Source organism: Ochotona curzoniae, unplaced genomic scaffold, assembly GCF_017591425.1.
Source record: "Ochotona curzoniae isolate NIBS_2020 unplaced genomic scaffold, NIBS_Ocur_1.0 scaffold_4701, whole genome shotgun sequence".
In the NCBI taxonomy this organism is placed as follows: Eukaryota; Metazoa; Chordata; class Mammalia; order Lagomorpha; family Ochotonidae; genus Ochotona; species Ochotona curzoniae.
Window position 1 is genome coordinate 10,775,273 of NW_024467122.1, and position 16,293 is coordinate 10,791,565.

At 35.5% G+C, this 16,293-nt stretch overlaps 1 non-coding gene and 1 pseudogene across 1 annotated transcript; both read left to right on the forward strand.

Moving 5' to 3' along the window:
• Nucleotides 1-1,605: 1,605 nt before the first annotated feature.
• Nucleotides 1,606-1,694, forward strand: LOC121149673. The gene has a single exon (XR_005882813.1). It is a non-coding gene; the product is annotated as a small nucleolar RNA SNORD116 (small nucleolar RNA).
• A 3,568-nt stretch (nt 1,695-5,262) lies between these two features.
• On the forward strand, nt 5,263-5,346 carry LOC121149678 (annotated as a pseudogene).
• Nucleotides 5,347-16,293: the final 10,947 nt, after the last annotated feature.

The following is a 16,293-nucleotide window of genomic DNA, read 5'->3' on the forward strand; positions in this document are numbered from 1 at the left end:
AAGCCTTTGATGGTAAAAATGCTACTGTCAGTCTTAATGAAGGAGGCACTTGTCCATGTATGGAATGCACACTAATTTTGAAAATGCAGACCCAAATATTTGTTGTAGGAGATGTTTACTGTAATCATGAATCATCCTCCCAGCCTCTACACTGTATCTATCTGCTCATTACACTAGCATTTCATGCTTGCCAGAATGAGTGCTTACATATAAGCATTGACAATTAATAGGTCTTATAATTGCAAGTGGATTTTTCCCTGTGTTGTGCTGGGTTACATTGCTTGTCAAGAAGCAACACTGGAGTTGTAGTTCTCCTTGGTTTTCAATCTAGTGCTGCAGTTACTATGAACAACTCAAACACCAAATTTTCCCAGTTTCCTTTTGTGATAAGAAAAATGCTGCACAACTACAGGGTTCTTGTGCCATTCATGGTCTGATTCTCAAGCATTCTGTATATGATTCCACATGCAATAGAGTTCAACAGCATAATAAGGGTGTTTGTGGGAATTTAAGGACTCTTCTAAGCAGTGAACAGTGAAAGTCCAGAATCCTTAGATACTAAATGAGTGACGTAGTATCATATCTCTTCCTTGTACATTGATGCCTGATAAATGCCACTGAGTGCTCCACAATTGTCATTGTGCCCACATGTCCAGAAACAATGGAGACATATTTGAAGTAAATACTAAATATATGGTGGGTGAGGGGATGGGCATTGGCAGTGTGACATGTGTACCTGTGGTCAAAATTGCCACTCACCATGTCTCCTGTGCACTTCCCAGGCATCGTTGCTATTCAGTGAATACTGATATCCTTTAAGAAGGATCTATGCACTTTGAGATTCAGGAAAATGTCACTGAAACCCTAGACACATGACACTGGGTCATTTGGAAGCTGTTGGATCATCACAATAGCGGTAAGCATCTCCCCAGGTAAACAATCCAAGGGCCCACATTTCCAAGCATGAGGCATGATGATGTACAAATAATATAGAGAGTGAGTAATCTTTCTTTTTTAAGTGTGTTTATCTGGAAGGCAGAGTTACAAGGTGGTAGAGAAAGACAATGTTTCTCCTTAGATGCAGAGCATACAGTGGATTATTGACAATATAGGCTTCCTAGAGGCCTTGGTTGAGTGATCTCCCTATATGAATAATGCAATTGGAATAAATGTGAGTCAGAGTAGATGCGCTTACTTCAGCAAATCTAATTCCAGTTTACTGTGACTGTTCAGCTATTTCCAGACTTGAATTATATCAGTTCAGTCCCTTTCTCCTAAAAAAAGACAGGGCTCCATAATGTCAAAGGCATTATATGGTCAGACCTTGACCATCCTCTGTCTGTTTTTTTAATGTTTCCTGAATAAAATGTGCTTCTGGAGACAAAGCATGTTCTGGAGTCATCAGGAAGGTATGATATTTATTTGAATTCCTGACAAAAGCCTAGGAACCTATTTATTTATTTTTATTGGGAAGGAAATTTTACAGAGAGAGGCAGATACAGAAAGACCGCCTATCTGCTGATTCACTCCCTAAGTGGCCACAATGACCAGAGCTTCTTTCCAGCAAACATTCCAGGATCTTTTCCAGGGATAACAAATGTACTTAAATTGATGGTGACATTAAAATATGGATTTCTTGGAAAGCTAAATGAAATTAGTGAAAACTCTATACCATCCTTATCAAACTGAGGTCCTGCACATTGGCCCATTAGAGAAGAGAGAGATTGAGATAGGCTTCTAGTCATTGTTCAACTTGGTTGCTCCTCAAGTGTTGGTCTAGGATTCCCTATTGACTACATTGAGCGCAGGGCATGAGTACGTATTAGAGAATGCCAGACTTCCTGAATAGCTTAGTTGGGTGGTTTCCTTTTGAAAGCCTCGGAGCTAACACACATAACAGTCTCTAACAGTGAGGGTGAGTGAATATGGCTCGGCAAAACTCATCCAGTACAATACAACTGCTTGGCCATACTTAACCTTAAATCACATCCATCCAATTCATCATCCACTAGAGAAAGACATGCCCCTCTTTTGTTGGAGGTATCACAAGGATCCAAGTATTGACAATCTTCTTATTCCATTCAGCCTTCACATGGGAAAATGCAATACACTTAGAAATGATGTGCACTTTGGCAATGCCCATTGTTAGGATGGTTGAAACTCATTTGGACTCCTGAGGGCAAACTTTCGAAAGACAGCATGCATTATTTGAATGTCAAGCTGCTCTGAAGTCCTAAACATGTGGCAGATGGTGGGTGCTGAATTTAGGATATAGAGATTGCAGTGTATTGATATTTCTGGAGTCAGTGATGCTTTTTGGTCTTCAAGGCAGTATTCTGTGATCAGATGTTCCATGATTTGTGATTTTTGCTTATAAGAAATTGACATCCTAACAGTCATAAATATGTCCTTGTTCATTGCTATCTTCTCTTTTATCCATAGGCTTACTGAGCTGTGGATGAATAGCCTTATGATTTTTCCCCTGATGTGATGTTGTGATATTTATATCAGCTAGGACAGTGTATAGGAAGATTCTTGGCCAAATATATTTCAAGCCTTCATACTCTCTATTTTCATGGCCCACAGTGCCTATATTTTGTGATGGCCTATAATGTAAGTGCTTCTGAGTTGGCAACGTGGGAAATCATTGGGTCTTGCCAAGGTGGCAATTATAATCTTTTACTTTCCATTGGTATACAGAGGTCCCTTGGATGGCAAAGATGGAGCATGGTAGTCATAATTTTTTTTTCTACAATTAATGGCAATATCACAGACTTGTTAAGAAAAAAAAAGAAAATAGGCTGAATTTGGAGTAGGTTCTGGGTTTACGAGGTCATGGTGGCACATCTGGTGGCAGACTTCTTGCTGGCAAAGTGTCAAGAGAGTTCAGGATATTACTAGTCCCTGGTAATAATCATTCTGAAATCATGAAATATTTGTGTTTAGGTTCCCAGTTTGTTCCTCTTAGCATAAATTCTTGAGGTTCATAAACTAGGCAGCGTGATTATGATGCTATTTTCTTATTTTTGCAGTTAAGTAAAATTTCCTTGTATCAATATGCTACATTATGTTTGCATTTGTCTATTGATGGTACTCAGATTATATTCCACTGACTGCAACTTCAAGTGAGTAAATTTAAACATACAACGCTTCTACCATCTCTTTCCTTAGCTATCAGTAATTGTACATACTTATGAACTACAGTGTGGCATTTCAGTACATGTGTACAATGTGCATGCCAATCAAATCAGAATAATCCCCTTCTTTGGCATTCATTATGATTAAAGCTTTAGAGACACTGCTGTTTGTCCATAAAAGACATAATAGATTATTTTGATCTATACTCATATCACTATGCTGTGTGACACTAAGTATTTACTCCTTCAGTTTAACTCTTACATCATTCCCACTATTCAACTTCCTTGCCACATTCCTGTTTTTTTAATTATCATTAGACAAATGTGTCAACATTGCAATTTCCTGAATTGTGTGGCCTTCGTAGGTGTGCTCATGAAGCAGCTTGGGGAAGGGAAGGTATGCATATTAACTTATAGACTGCAAACAGACATCACTGAGCTATAGGAACTATGTCAAAAGCCCCAAGAGGGTTCATTCCTCTCTATTTCCTGAAGTAGCATGCCATTTATGAAGTTTATTTATGGAAATGTAGGACAGAAAATAAAGCCAATAAATAGGGTCAAGTGACTTCTTTACTACTTTTTATCAGTATATATTTTTTCTCTATCACATTTTACAGATACTAATATGTTCAAATTCAATTGCTCTAAATTATTGTTAATTTTTCTCTGTTCAATTGCTGGAATGTCAGAATGTTGTATTGATTTCATGTGACAGTAAAGCCAACTACCACATATTTATTCTTACTGTCTTACTAATGGACAGGTTGACTGTCTCTCAATTATTAAAATTTCTTCAAGGAAGGAACTATTTAATATACATAAATTCAACTCTGTACATTTCACACATATAGCACTGAGGCTATGCTAGTTTTACAAAATATTTTCTCTCCTCTCTGCTGATTTGCTAAATTTACTCACAATATGCTAGATTAGGTTAACATTTCTTTGTCATTTCCATTAAACTATTGAAGGTATAAATAAGATTTTTACTTCTAACATTTAATCACTCAGCTTTATTATACCCATTTGATTTCCTTTTATAATATTTAGTACATAGCTGAAAATTTCTGCTTTTTTAATGTTTCAAGAGAATTTGTAGATGCTTCCTAAGCACTTCTACCATATTTAAAATCCCTGTCGGATAGTTATATGTCATTAATTTTGAGAATATCATTAATTTTTTTAATATTTGTGATTTTATTGATCCTTGTCTACTGAGTGACTTTTTATTGCATTTTGCACATTTTCCCAATTAGATGAAGGGACTCTGAAATATTATATTATATTATATTATATTATATTATATTATATTATATTATATTATATTATATTATATTATATTATATTATATTATACTGTTGTGGTTTGACATAACTGTCCTCCCCTGCTTCCTTAGGATATAGCGTCAATGGCAATCTAATTATTGGGGAGATATAATACTATTTGGTCACTTGATTTATCTGATAGTGCTGAACATGTAGTGATTTCCTTTTGGCGCTATTCAAGATGGTAAAGGTTTTTCAATAGAATGAGATACTCAGGTGTGTAGGCTTTGCACTAGGGCAGCCCTAAATCTACATAAGACTGTAAGTTTGGGAAGAGAGAATAGCCAACAGTCTCAAACAGCATATACCTGTTGTCCATGTCTCTCAGCTGATGTTGTCCAGTCAATGCAGGGAATGTTGATCAGGCAAGAAGGCCTACGGTGTGGGATCCCAAGGCCATTTATATAGGAAATATTGGAGTTACACACTTGTCTCATCATTGCTTCATTCTCACAGTTCACATGCAATAATCACAAGTATTGTATGAAAGATTTTTTTTTTTCACCTTGAGAAGTTACATGACGGACAGAATAATGAATGCATCTGACATCAAGAAATCCAGAGCCAGTGAGACTTCTCAGCATGGTAAGCATTTTGTCCTGAGAATATTGACATTCTTCTTAGTTCTAATCATAATATCCCAGTAAGAGTGAGACTCTGGCTATACCTGACAAAGATGGGATTGGTCATTGACTGTGAGAATGATCTCCCATGATTGGATAGTGTTAGTCATGGAGTCTCAAAGTGATAGGATCTGACACAAAGCTCAGGCTCAAGTCTCCATTTACAAATGTGCTGGATCAATGATGAGTTTTTAAAACTGAATCATTTTTGAATATGAACAAAATGAGTGACCAAACCACTTCTGTGATCTGAGGTCCAGCATAGGAGCCATGGCTGGGTAGAAATGTGAAACAAGTTCAGTTTTACCAGCTACTAGTTCCTAACAGGCATGCGCTTTTGTAAAACTAACTACTTATTAGAGCAAAATAATTGTACAGAAGCCTATATACTCAGTTTTGAGATGACATAGAAATTTTTGAATACTTGGTAAGTAGCATTCATATATCTAGTAACTAGACCCTGGAGAACCAGAAGACAAACAGTGGGATATATAGGAAATTGTACCACATTGAACTATTAACACATCTGACTGAGTTGCCACAAACTTCTGTTAACATGCTGTGTGTTTTGAGGATGAAGAGATAGTCAAAATTCAAAGATACAATGTGGTCACTTTTCATTTTCTATTAAAGAGATGAAATATGAGGATAGGTACTATCTGTGGAAGCTTATACATTTTAAATTGATTGCCAACCCTATTTTGAGGACTCTAACAGTTGTTTTTAAGTTTTGTCTCAATTCTGCATGTTGGTTATTTTTCTGTATACAGCAGTGTTGGCTCCATTTACATGCTGCCTCAAATACTTATAGAATTGACTATATCTCCAGTTTATAAAACATCTTTTTGGCCACTTTCCTATATCCTCAATGGATTCCCACTTGTTTAAAGAGCCATTCTCATTTTAATGAATGATTTTGAAGTTGATGTGCTGTGGAAACTTTGACATCAACTTATTAGAAAGTATTTTTATAGTATTGTGATCAAAGCTTCTAAAACACTAGTTTTGTCATACGGTTTTGTCAATACATACCTAATGTGAATTAATCTAACCACTTAACTAAATAGTCCATTGGAAAAATTGTGTTTAAGGGACTGGCATTGTGGCACAAAAGGTTAAACTGCTGCTGCAATTCTGGCATTTTAAATGAGTACGAATTCAAGTGCAAGAAGCTTCACTTCTGATCTGTTTCTTTGCTAATGTACATGGGAAAGTACCTGAGGATGGCCCAAGGTGTTGGGTCTCTGTGTCCACATGGGTTAGCTGAAACGAGTTGCAAACACCTGGCTTCAGCCTGGTCCAGCCCTGGCCATTGCAGTCATTTGGGAGAGCTCTCTCTCATTCTCCCTCTCCCTTTCTATATTTCTTCTCTCTCTCTTCAATCCCTCCTTTCAAATAAACAAAATACATTTTAACAAAAGAAAAATCGTGTTTCACCTTGTCTTTAATATCCTCTCTCTTCTTTAATGAATGTGATTAACAGTTATTGCCAAAGCATCACATTGATGATTTTTTTATTATTTATACCATTTCCCCCAAGAGGAAACAAAATTTCAAACTGTTTTTAAACACTTTTTAAATTTGTTTGAAAGACAGAGTGCCAGAGAGGAATAAATTCAGAGTATGTGTGATATTGAGAAATATTCCATCCACTAGTTCATTCACCAGATGGCTGCATGACACAAACTGAGCCCAAATCTCAAGCCTGAAACCCCATTCAAGTTACCCACAAGGTAGCAGGGGCCCAAGTATTGGACTGTCTACACCTGCTTTCCTAGATGTATTAGCAAGATGCTGGATCATAAGCAGAGCATCTAGGACTCAAATCAGCACTCCAATAACCCACTAGAACAAAATGCCATCCCTTGTTCTGTTATTTCTAAAATTATCAACAGTGTGGTTTTACATTCAGTTGGTTCATATGAACAGTATTAGGCATGATTAATCTGATAACCTGAGATACCAGTCTGCTAAGTAAGGGTTTTTTTTTTTTTGCCACTTTGGATAACATGTGGAACAGGCTAAAGGAGGTATAAATTAATATATTTTGTGGGTGGGTTAAGAGTGAATGTTTCTGCTTTGTGAAAGTTTGGAAACTGAACACACATATTATCTCATATTCCTTTAAACACACCCTTCTAAGGTCAACCTGGACTCAAAACTGGAATTTCATTTGGATGAATATATTACTTCTTTTGTGTCATGATCTGAAGGGAAGTTTTGAAAATTATTCTGTCTCCCATCCACGATGGACAGTGGGATTTTTCAAAATAAGGTAAGGAGTTGTTCTGAAATACTGAAAGTCCTCTCAGGCAATCATTATGCTCCAGTGACAACAGATGGCATCAACTGCAATACTGATCTGCAAGACTTATGACTGTGGGTCAGTGAGAGTCATGGTGACAAATCTGAATGCTTATATTCTGCCATTGGCTGAGTCCTACATCCCTTGTGTACATGTATTTGGACCACTGATGACTTAAAAAATAATCTCATTGGAATCTGAACAAAATGAGAATGACCAAAGCATTTGAAACTTTTTGAGGCAGACATATGGGGGGAGTTCTGGTATTCAGTGGTAGTATACAGAGGGTCTGCGTTTTCAAAGTTTCTGAGTTATCTATGAGAAGAAATGCACAACTCTCTACAGCTATCTTATTAGCAAAAATGCAAACTTGTTAATTCTTTGTTGCCATTTGTACTTTCTAGTAAACAGACTTTGAGGGAAAAAGATGAATAATGAAACACACTGTGAATTATTATACCTACCATTGGGCCAGGTACATGCTTGACTAAGCTATCAGGCTGTATTGGTAAATGATGAGTTTCATTGGAGTAAAAATGTGGTTAAAATTCAAATGCTTTATCATGAATTTTTATTTCCCTTTGTCAGGTGACAAAATTGCAAAGAAATTCAATTATCATAATCTGTGAAATATTCACATTTAAATCAGTTCCCAACATAGGCACTGTGATTAGAATAGTAGTTAATTAAAATTTTTTTTCATAAATCAAATAGCCAATTTTTTAATATATGTGAGCATTAACTATACATTTGATTATATATGACTTCTAGATGTACAGTAGTTATATTTCAAATTACTGCATTTTGAAATGGATTTTATTGACATTTCTCATATATCTTCATTGAATTTCTACTATGTTGAAAGACATATTGTCATTTTATTTATTTATTTTTAAGATTTTATTTATTTTTTATATGAAAAGAAGATTTAGGAGAGACAAAGATCTTCTGTGCCCTGGTTATTCCCCAAGTGGTCAAAATGGCCTGAAATGTGCTGATTTGAAGCCAGGAGGTACAGGGTCCCTGGGCTTTGGAGCCATCCTCTACTGCTTTCCTAGGCCACAAGCAAGGAGCCGGGTGAAAACTCGGGCATCCAAGACTGAGTCCAATTCCCATCTAGGATCCTGATACTTGCAAGACCAGAATTTTAGCCAGTGAGCCATATTACCAGGCCCCATATTTTAATTTTAATAAATGATTTTGTAATAAATATACCACAGAATCTCTGAGAATGACATTTTAGAAAATATTATTGTGATCAAGTATATGAGTATAATTGTTTTCATTATATGAATGGTGCCAAAAATGTCTTATTTGAATTTTATAACTGCTAGTAAATAAAGAGTTCATTAACAAAATTTTGTTTCATGACTTTTTACCCTTCCCCTTATAATTCATACATTGGATATTATGAAATTCAATGTAATATAACCATTGGACAATTGAAATGCTGATTTTGTTGCTTGTACCAACTCCCTTATGTGACAGTGACAAAAATGAAACACTTTTTGGGATAATGTACAGTTTAGTAAATCCACTTTTTAAGAATCTGTTAAAGCAATCATAGATGCAGTTGGATTTCTGAAGGGTTGACTAATACAAGCAGCATTAGGCATGAATAATATGGCAAGCTACTGAAACTCAAACTCCTTTAAGATTTTGTGCATTTTTAAATATTTTAAATAACATCAGATTTCCTGGTTGTGTAATAAAATTAGTATCCTTTAGGTACAGTTACATCGAGAAACCAGAAATCTCACAAAGTCTAGAAATCTCAAAGATACTGTACCACAAACTAGCATTTATATGGATGAATTTAATCTCTCCTTGAGAGATGACAGTCTTGATCATAGTTAACAAATGGACTTGTAAGCATATCATATTTATGTATATTAAGTAATGCTATTTTATAAAAGAAATTTATGCGTCTATGGATTCTGTTATTCTTCAGGGGTTGTGGAAGAAATCACCATGCGTATTTAAGAATGTCTGTATTTAATCCTACGTATTTATGTGGATAAAGGGCAAAGACACATGAGTTTATTCCTTTCTTTTGAAATATAGCAAGGAGAATTCTTGTAATTATGATATTGTAAAATCCCAATTTCTGAAATTGTATGTAATTCTTATGGACTAATATTACTACCTCTTCTATGAATCCGCTATGTGCTGAAAGGGAGATTTAGTTTTTTTTTTTTTAAGATTTATTTTTATTATTTTTTCATTGGAAAGGCGGATATACAGAGAGGAGAGACAGAGAGGAAGATCTTCTGTCCGATGATTCACTCCCCAAGTGAGCGCAACGGGCCGATACTATGCCGGTCCAAAGCCAGGAGCCTCTTCTGGGTCTCCCACGCGGGTGCAGGTTCCCAAAGCTTTGGGCCGTCCTCGACTGCTTTCCCGGGCCACAGGCAGGGAGCTGGAAGGGAAGCGGGGCTGCCGGGATTAGAACCGGCACCCACACGGGATCCCGGGCGTGCAAGGTGAGGACCTTTAACCACTTGCGCCACTGCGCCGGGCCCGAGATTTTAGTTTTAATGAGTGGTGTTAAAGAGGAAGCCTCTGGGAATATGAGCAGGTCTTATAAAAGATTCAACACATTCTTGTTCCATAGCATTAATGTACTTTTTCTCTTTTTATACAGATGATTAGTGATGTGATTAATTATAACTCTTATCAGTGAACATACAATTTGGAAAATTTCATTTCTAAACATCTGTTTCTCCCCCTGGTGTTAGTAGATTCAAACTGATATTGGAGTAGCATGGATTTCTTGTTGCAATCCCAATGAGGAGCTGATTTTGTCACTATTAGCCTCTTCAAGAACACAAACATGATGATGCACACTCGAGGTAACCAGAGTTTTAATAATTTACTCTGGGTATTTTTATTCTTGGTTATAAATATGCAGGGACTTCATTGGTATCATGTAGAGGCCTGGTGAGCATCATTCAGAGTTGAGTGACTCATAGTGAAAGGGCTGGGTGGCTGTGTTTTCTGTTCTGCCTGCTCCTCCACCTTACTAGTGTGTGTGTGTGTGCTTAGTGTAATGTTGTGTGTCCTGCCTACATTGCTGTGAGCACTATGGCAGGAATCAGGTGTCATATAACCTAGGTGACCTGATGATTGTGTACAGCCTCTGCAGATTGCTGTTTCCGAGCTCAAGTGCCTTCAGCTACATTTAGACAAGTGTTTTTTTTAACCCCCCAACATAGATTTTTGCGACTTTATTCTCCATAATGCAGTGGGGTCATCTTTGGAAAAAAAAAAAGTAATTCTGATATTGAATGTGCAGAAATCAAGATGTATTGTTATGAAGGAATAGTTACTGCATTAACATTTTCCTTAAACAGTAAATATATTTAGATAGTCTTCTTGCACAGTAAATTGATATGGCAAAAAAAAAAAATGCTGTTTTTCTCTAAAGGAGGCTTGAGGTTAACATAGTGGTAAATGTTGGGATAATATGCTGGGAGAATAATGCATTAGCTAATCTAATATGCAAGCATATAACTGCATGCTATTCTCATTCTGATGTACATATTTACTTGGATGTTTCTCATTTTTCCATGCTTATTCTCACAAGGTCAAAAAGAGCAAATTGCTGTACTACACATAAGACAGTTAATTTATCCATATGAGATATAGCCTACTGGAAAAGATCAAAATTATTTCTGCCATTTCATCCTTATGGAAGAGTGGGAATTCTGAGTTTGTTTTTGATGGAGTTTATTTAGTACTCTAGGATACACTGTCATACAGGACCATTTCTGAGTCTTCAATGGAAATTATCATCATCTGCCACTGAATAGGGTAAATCAGTGGATTCGAGAGAAACCTAATCTTAGGTGTGCAGCTTCTTTCACTTTTCTGACACAAACAGGGTGCCCTTTTAAAAACAGTTATGTATCTGTGACAACCATAACAATTGATCTTGTTGAAAAATACTGGAAAAAAAGTTTACATGATAACTTTTGTGAAAATGAAGGAAAAATTAAGAGTACAATTTGTTCTTAGCAAGGGCTGTAGTATTGGAAAGCTAACCTGGTTTAATATATTTGTGAAACTGGCTTTCAAATCTGTGCATATCTGATTTTGAAGTAAAATTATAACTTTCAATGCTTGACAACCAGCATATATAGACTTTATATAACAAACATCCCCAAGAATCAGTACTTACAAATGCAAACGTGTTATTTACATTTTTTCTGAGTTTCTGGAATCTCCCCAGTGAGAGTTTTGGTCTCTTTATGGGATTTCTATAGTCAAATCCAAGGGTTGTGGGTTTTTCTCTCTATTACACAAATGTAGCACTATGCAAAAATCAAAATATGTGTACTACATATGGAAACTTCACATCATCTTTTGCTTTTCTTTCCAATCAATCACTTTTTCTCATCAGATGAGTGAGCAATTTTATGTAGACTTGAGGGCTAGCTTTAAACTACATGCTGAATTCATTATTTTATTTTTTTAATGCCAATAATTATCTTTTTATGGGAAATCAAGAAAGAAATGTCATTCATAATAGCTTCAAAATATTTAGGAACAAATTAAAGCATACAAATGATTGAAGATAATTAACTACCAATGAAAGGCAACAGAAGGATGGAGATTTCTTGTTCATGGATTAAGAAAAATATTGTTGCTAAAATGCCCATGCTAGCTAGAATCAATGAAATAGCTATCAAATTCCTTTTTTTAGTTTTTTTTGTTCATTTTTTTATTGTGTTCTTCAGAAATTTTTAATAGAAAATGGTAGTAAAATGACCATTGTAACTCAGTGAAATCAACAATTACAGTCAACACAAGTGATATTTATCAAAAATATAACTTGGCCTAAAATGCAAGCCAATATGTAAGTTTTTTTGAAGGATCAACATTAACATTGATCATATATATAACAGCTGAGTAGAAACTTAGCAACAAAGCTTCTATGCAGTCACATCTTGTTTAGTATTAGCAGTCATAAATTGATAAAGTATTTTGGGGAGAAAAATTAAGCCATAATTTAATCTTTGCAGTATATAATGGTTAAGCATGGTTTTACAGAACTTTGCATTTTAACAATTGAAGAATAGAAAAGTTTTGAATTCAATATTTTTATATGGGAAATTATTAATATTTCAATTCTTATTTTGCATGAATTTTCTTTGCTTCATTTATATTTCTTGTTATCTCCAATGCACTTTTGAAAAAGTTCCTAATTATAGTGATTGGTTTTATAGTAGTTGAAGTTATACTGTTGAGGAAACCTTAAGAACAATGTTTACAAAACTTATTTCTAGACTAGTATGTTCCAAGAAGTTGTTTTTTTGTGTTGAACTGATGATTCAATTGATATGTGGTAATTCCTGAGAAAAATTTGTTACTCAACATCCTAATTTCTTCTGTTCTTTGTAGATTAAAGTTGTGGTGAAAGAGACATTTTGTTGTTTAGAATTCTCACCTCATAATAATAATAAAACAATATTGTTTTTGTTACTTGCACCAGATTCTTTCTCTGAGATAGATTAAAAAAAATGTACTTCCAAGGTAACTTCCAATTTTAATTAATATGTTTTCCTGGGCTATTTTTATTGTTTAAATAAACAATTAGAATTAAATTGCTTTAACAGCAACAATTAAAAAAACTATAGCAGCTGTGTAAGACATTTATAATATGGGAGATCATCAAAGGTCTTTGAATAATACTACAAACATTTGAGTATAGTCATAAGTTAGTACATTTTAAAGGGAGATATACAGTGAATAGACATATGTATCTCACATGTTAATTCCATTCCTTCAGGTATACATGGACCAAAAAAATTAGTTTCCTATGCAAAAAGAAAGACTAAATGAAGAAAAGTATAATGAGCAGTTCTACCATTCCATTGTCTATTTAAAATATTTTCTGGTATATATATTACATTATATATATAATGTATATATAATATTTATGTTATATAATATATACTTATATATAATGTTTATATATTATAGCTATAGATATATGTATAATATAATAATATACAAAGAATTCTATATTTAACTGGTATATATATGCTTATATATAATTAAATATATATAATTATCATTGAACTTTCTAATTTTGTGATGCAATTCCATATGCTCTGGGATTTCCCTTGCCCCCTCCCTAAACTCCCTCACTCCCAACTGATTTCCCTTTTATTATTGCAATAATATAGTCCTTCATAAGCAGTCCTAAGTACATCATTCTTCTGTTTAAGTGTATCCTGACATTGTGGGTACAGACAACTGTAGATATTCTAGGATCCTATTGTCAAGACATATATAACAGCTTCTTTGGAGTCCTTCTTAGATTTGGAAGTAGAAATACATACTGCATTGTATCTTCACATCTGATTATGATAGTCCTTTACACAGCTACTGTGCATTTCCTTAAATGAAAAGCCATAGAACAAAACCAACAACAGGAATAAAGTTAAAAAATTTACAAAGTCATGAGGTTAAATAACATAAGGATATATGACCAATGTGACCAATATGTTCATGAAGATTTCTTGCACAAAATGATGTTACTGTATGACCAAATAGTCAGTGAAGAATTTAATAAAAGAAACTAGTTTTAAGAAATGAAAATAAAAATGAAAATATCAAGACCCATGAGTTGCAGGGAAAGCAACATTGAAAGGGCTATTGATCTTGTATTTTACATGAAGATCGCCTTTTATTAGAGAGAACATATGATATTTGTCCTTTCAGGATTAATTTGCTTCACTAAGCATGATGGCCTCTAATTAGGCCCATTTGGTTGCAAATGGTTGAACTGCATTCCCTTCAATGGCTGAGTAGCATTCCATAGAGTGGATGTACCAGTTTCTTTATCCACTCCTCTTTGGACAGGCATCTGGGCTGTTTCCATTTCTTTGCTATTATAGATTGTGCTTCTGTGAATATAGGCTAACAGACCGCTTTTTCATAAGCAGATCTCATTTCCTTTGGATATATTTCCAGCAGTTGGATAGGTGAGACATACAGCAGGTTTATTTGGAGTTCCGTTAGCACTATCTAAACTGGCATCCATAGTTATACTAGTCTACACTCTGACCAGCAGTGAAAGAGGATACCTTTCTCATCACACCCATGCCAGCTTCTCTTTCTGTGCCTTCTGGAAGTCCTATAACTCTTATATTTAGCTTTTTAATAGTGTTTCTTAGTTCTTGAGTACTTTTTGCTTGACTCAGCTCTGTTTCCAGTTTTTGATTGTTTCACCATTGTGACAAAAAATGTCTTTGAATTCTGATATTTCTCTTCAGCTTCATTCATTCTATTGTTGGGGCTTTTCACTGAATTTTAATTTGCTTCTTTGGGTTCTTCATTTCTAATAATTCAGCCAGATTTTGTTTCCATATTGCTATTTTATGTGTGGCATATTCTTTAAATGCCTTAAACTCCAGTATATGCTTCTCAGTTGTTAATAAGAAGCTTTATAATACTTTTTTTTTTAATTCTTTATCCCCGATTTTCTTGATGCTCCTTTGCAGGGGAATCTTCAGTGAAATTCATTGTGCTTCTGACTCTTATTGTGCAATTTTGTCATTGTAGTTTTGGTTAGCACGGTGTTCTAAGGGAAGGTTTTTAAGCTGTTTCCCACAGGTTTACAGGCTGGTTTTATTGGTTGAATGAGTATGCTACCTGGTTTTTCATTTGTAGGCACATGTGCCACTCCCTCTAGCAAGTTTCAAATGTAGGATCTTGTGTTAGGCTTCCACCAGACCCCCTCCATAGCCCCAGATCCTGGCTCAGCACTAGCCACCTCCTGTAATCCTGTGCTGTGTCTGCACCATTGTCTATACAGCCTTTCACCCATTTCCAATTCAAGCAGTGTCTAGGATTATGGAGACAGTGGGTGTCCTAAATAACTAAGTTGTTGGTAATGCTGATCTTGGTGAAACATGTTGGCCATTAGGTCTGAGGGCCACCTGGACCTATCTTGGTTGTAACCTGCTGGGTACTACATTGATGCTGTTTTTTCTGTGGGACCAGTGTAATGCAATGAGCCTTAAATGATTTTGCAGCCAGCTTAGCACATGCAGTGCTTACTGCTGACCCACCAGTTCCACAGCCCTTCCTACCTGACTGCTGAATGATCTCTGGCTGTAGGAGGAGCTCAGATCACCACTCACTTGCTTCTGATGGGCTGTCTGGTCTCTGCAACACTGCTCTGTTGTCTCCTCTGCGTCCTCATGTCCAAGGGTTTCCATGTACTACTCTGTGTTCAACCTGTCTTCTGTTAAGTTTTATGAATCTGCCCTCTGTGATTTACCCTAGGTAATGATTCTCCATCAGTTTAAACCTGTTGCAATGTATGCTGCCATTTTACCTTGGTCCTGGTTTCTATATATATTTTAGAAGATTATTTATTCATTTAAAAGAATGAGAAAGGTTGGGATCTGGGAAACAGAGATGTGTTTTATCTGCTGGTTTGTCCCCTGAATGGCTGTAACATCCAAGAATGGACCAGGCCAAAACCAGGAGTCATGGATTCCATTTTGAAACCAAAGTACTTGGACCATCCTTTGCTGACTTTCTAGGTTCATTAACGGGAAGCTAGATTCATTGCAGAGCAGCCAGGACCTGAACCAACACTCTGATATGGGATGCTTACATTTTAGCCAGTACTTTAACCTGATGCATTATATTAATCCTACCATCCATTCTTCAGAGTCAGAGAAATAGTCACAGTGAACACTTTGTTCTGAATATAAAAAAATTATGTCATTTGGAAGAAGTTGTAACATCTGAGTAATAATGAAATTTGTCTATGTTAGTCTGTAATTGGAGTCTGCATTTTGTCTCTCTCCTGGTCTCTGTCTTAGTAGTATAGTCACTGTATATAACAGTAACAGTATTCTTAGATGTTTAATGTCTAT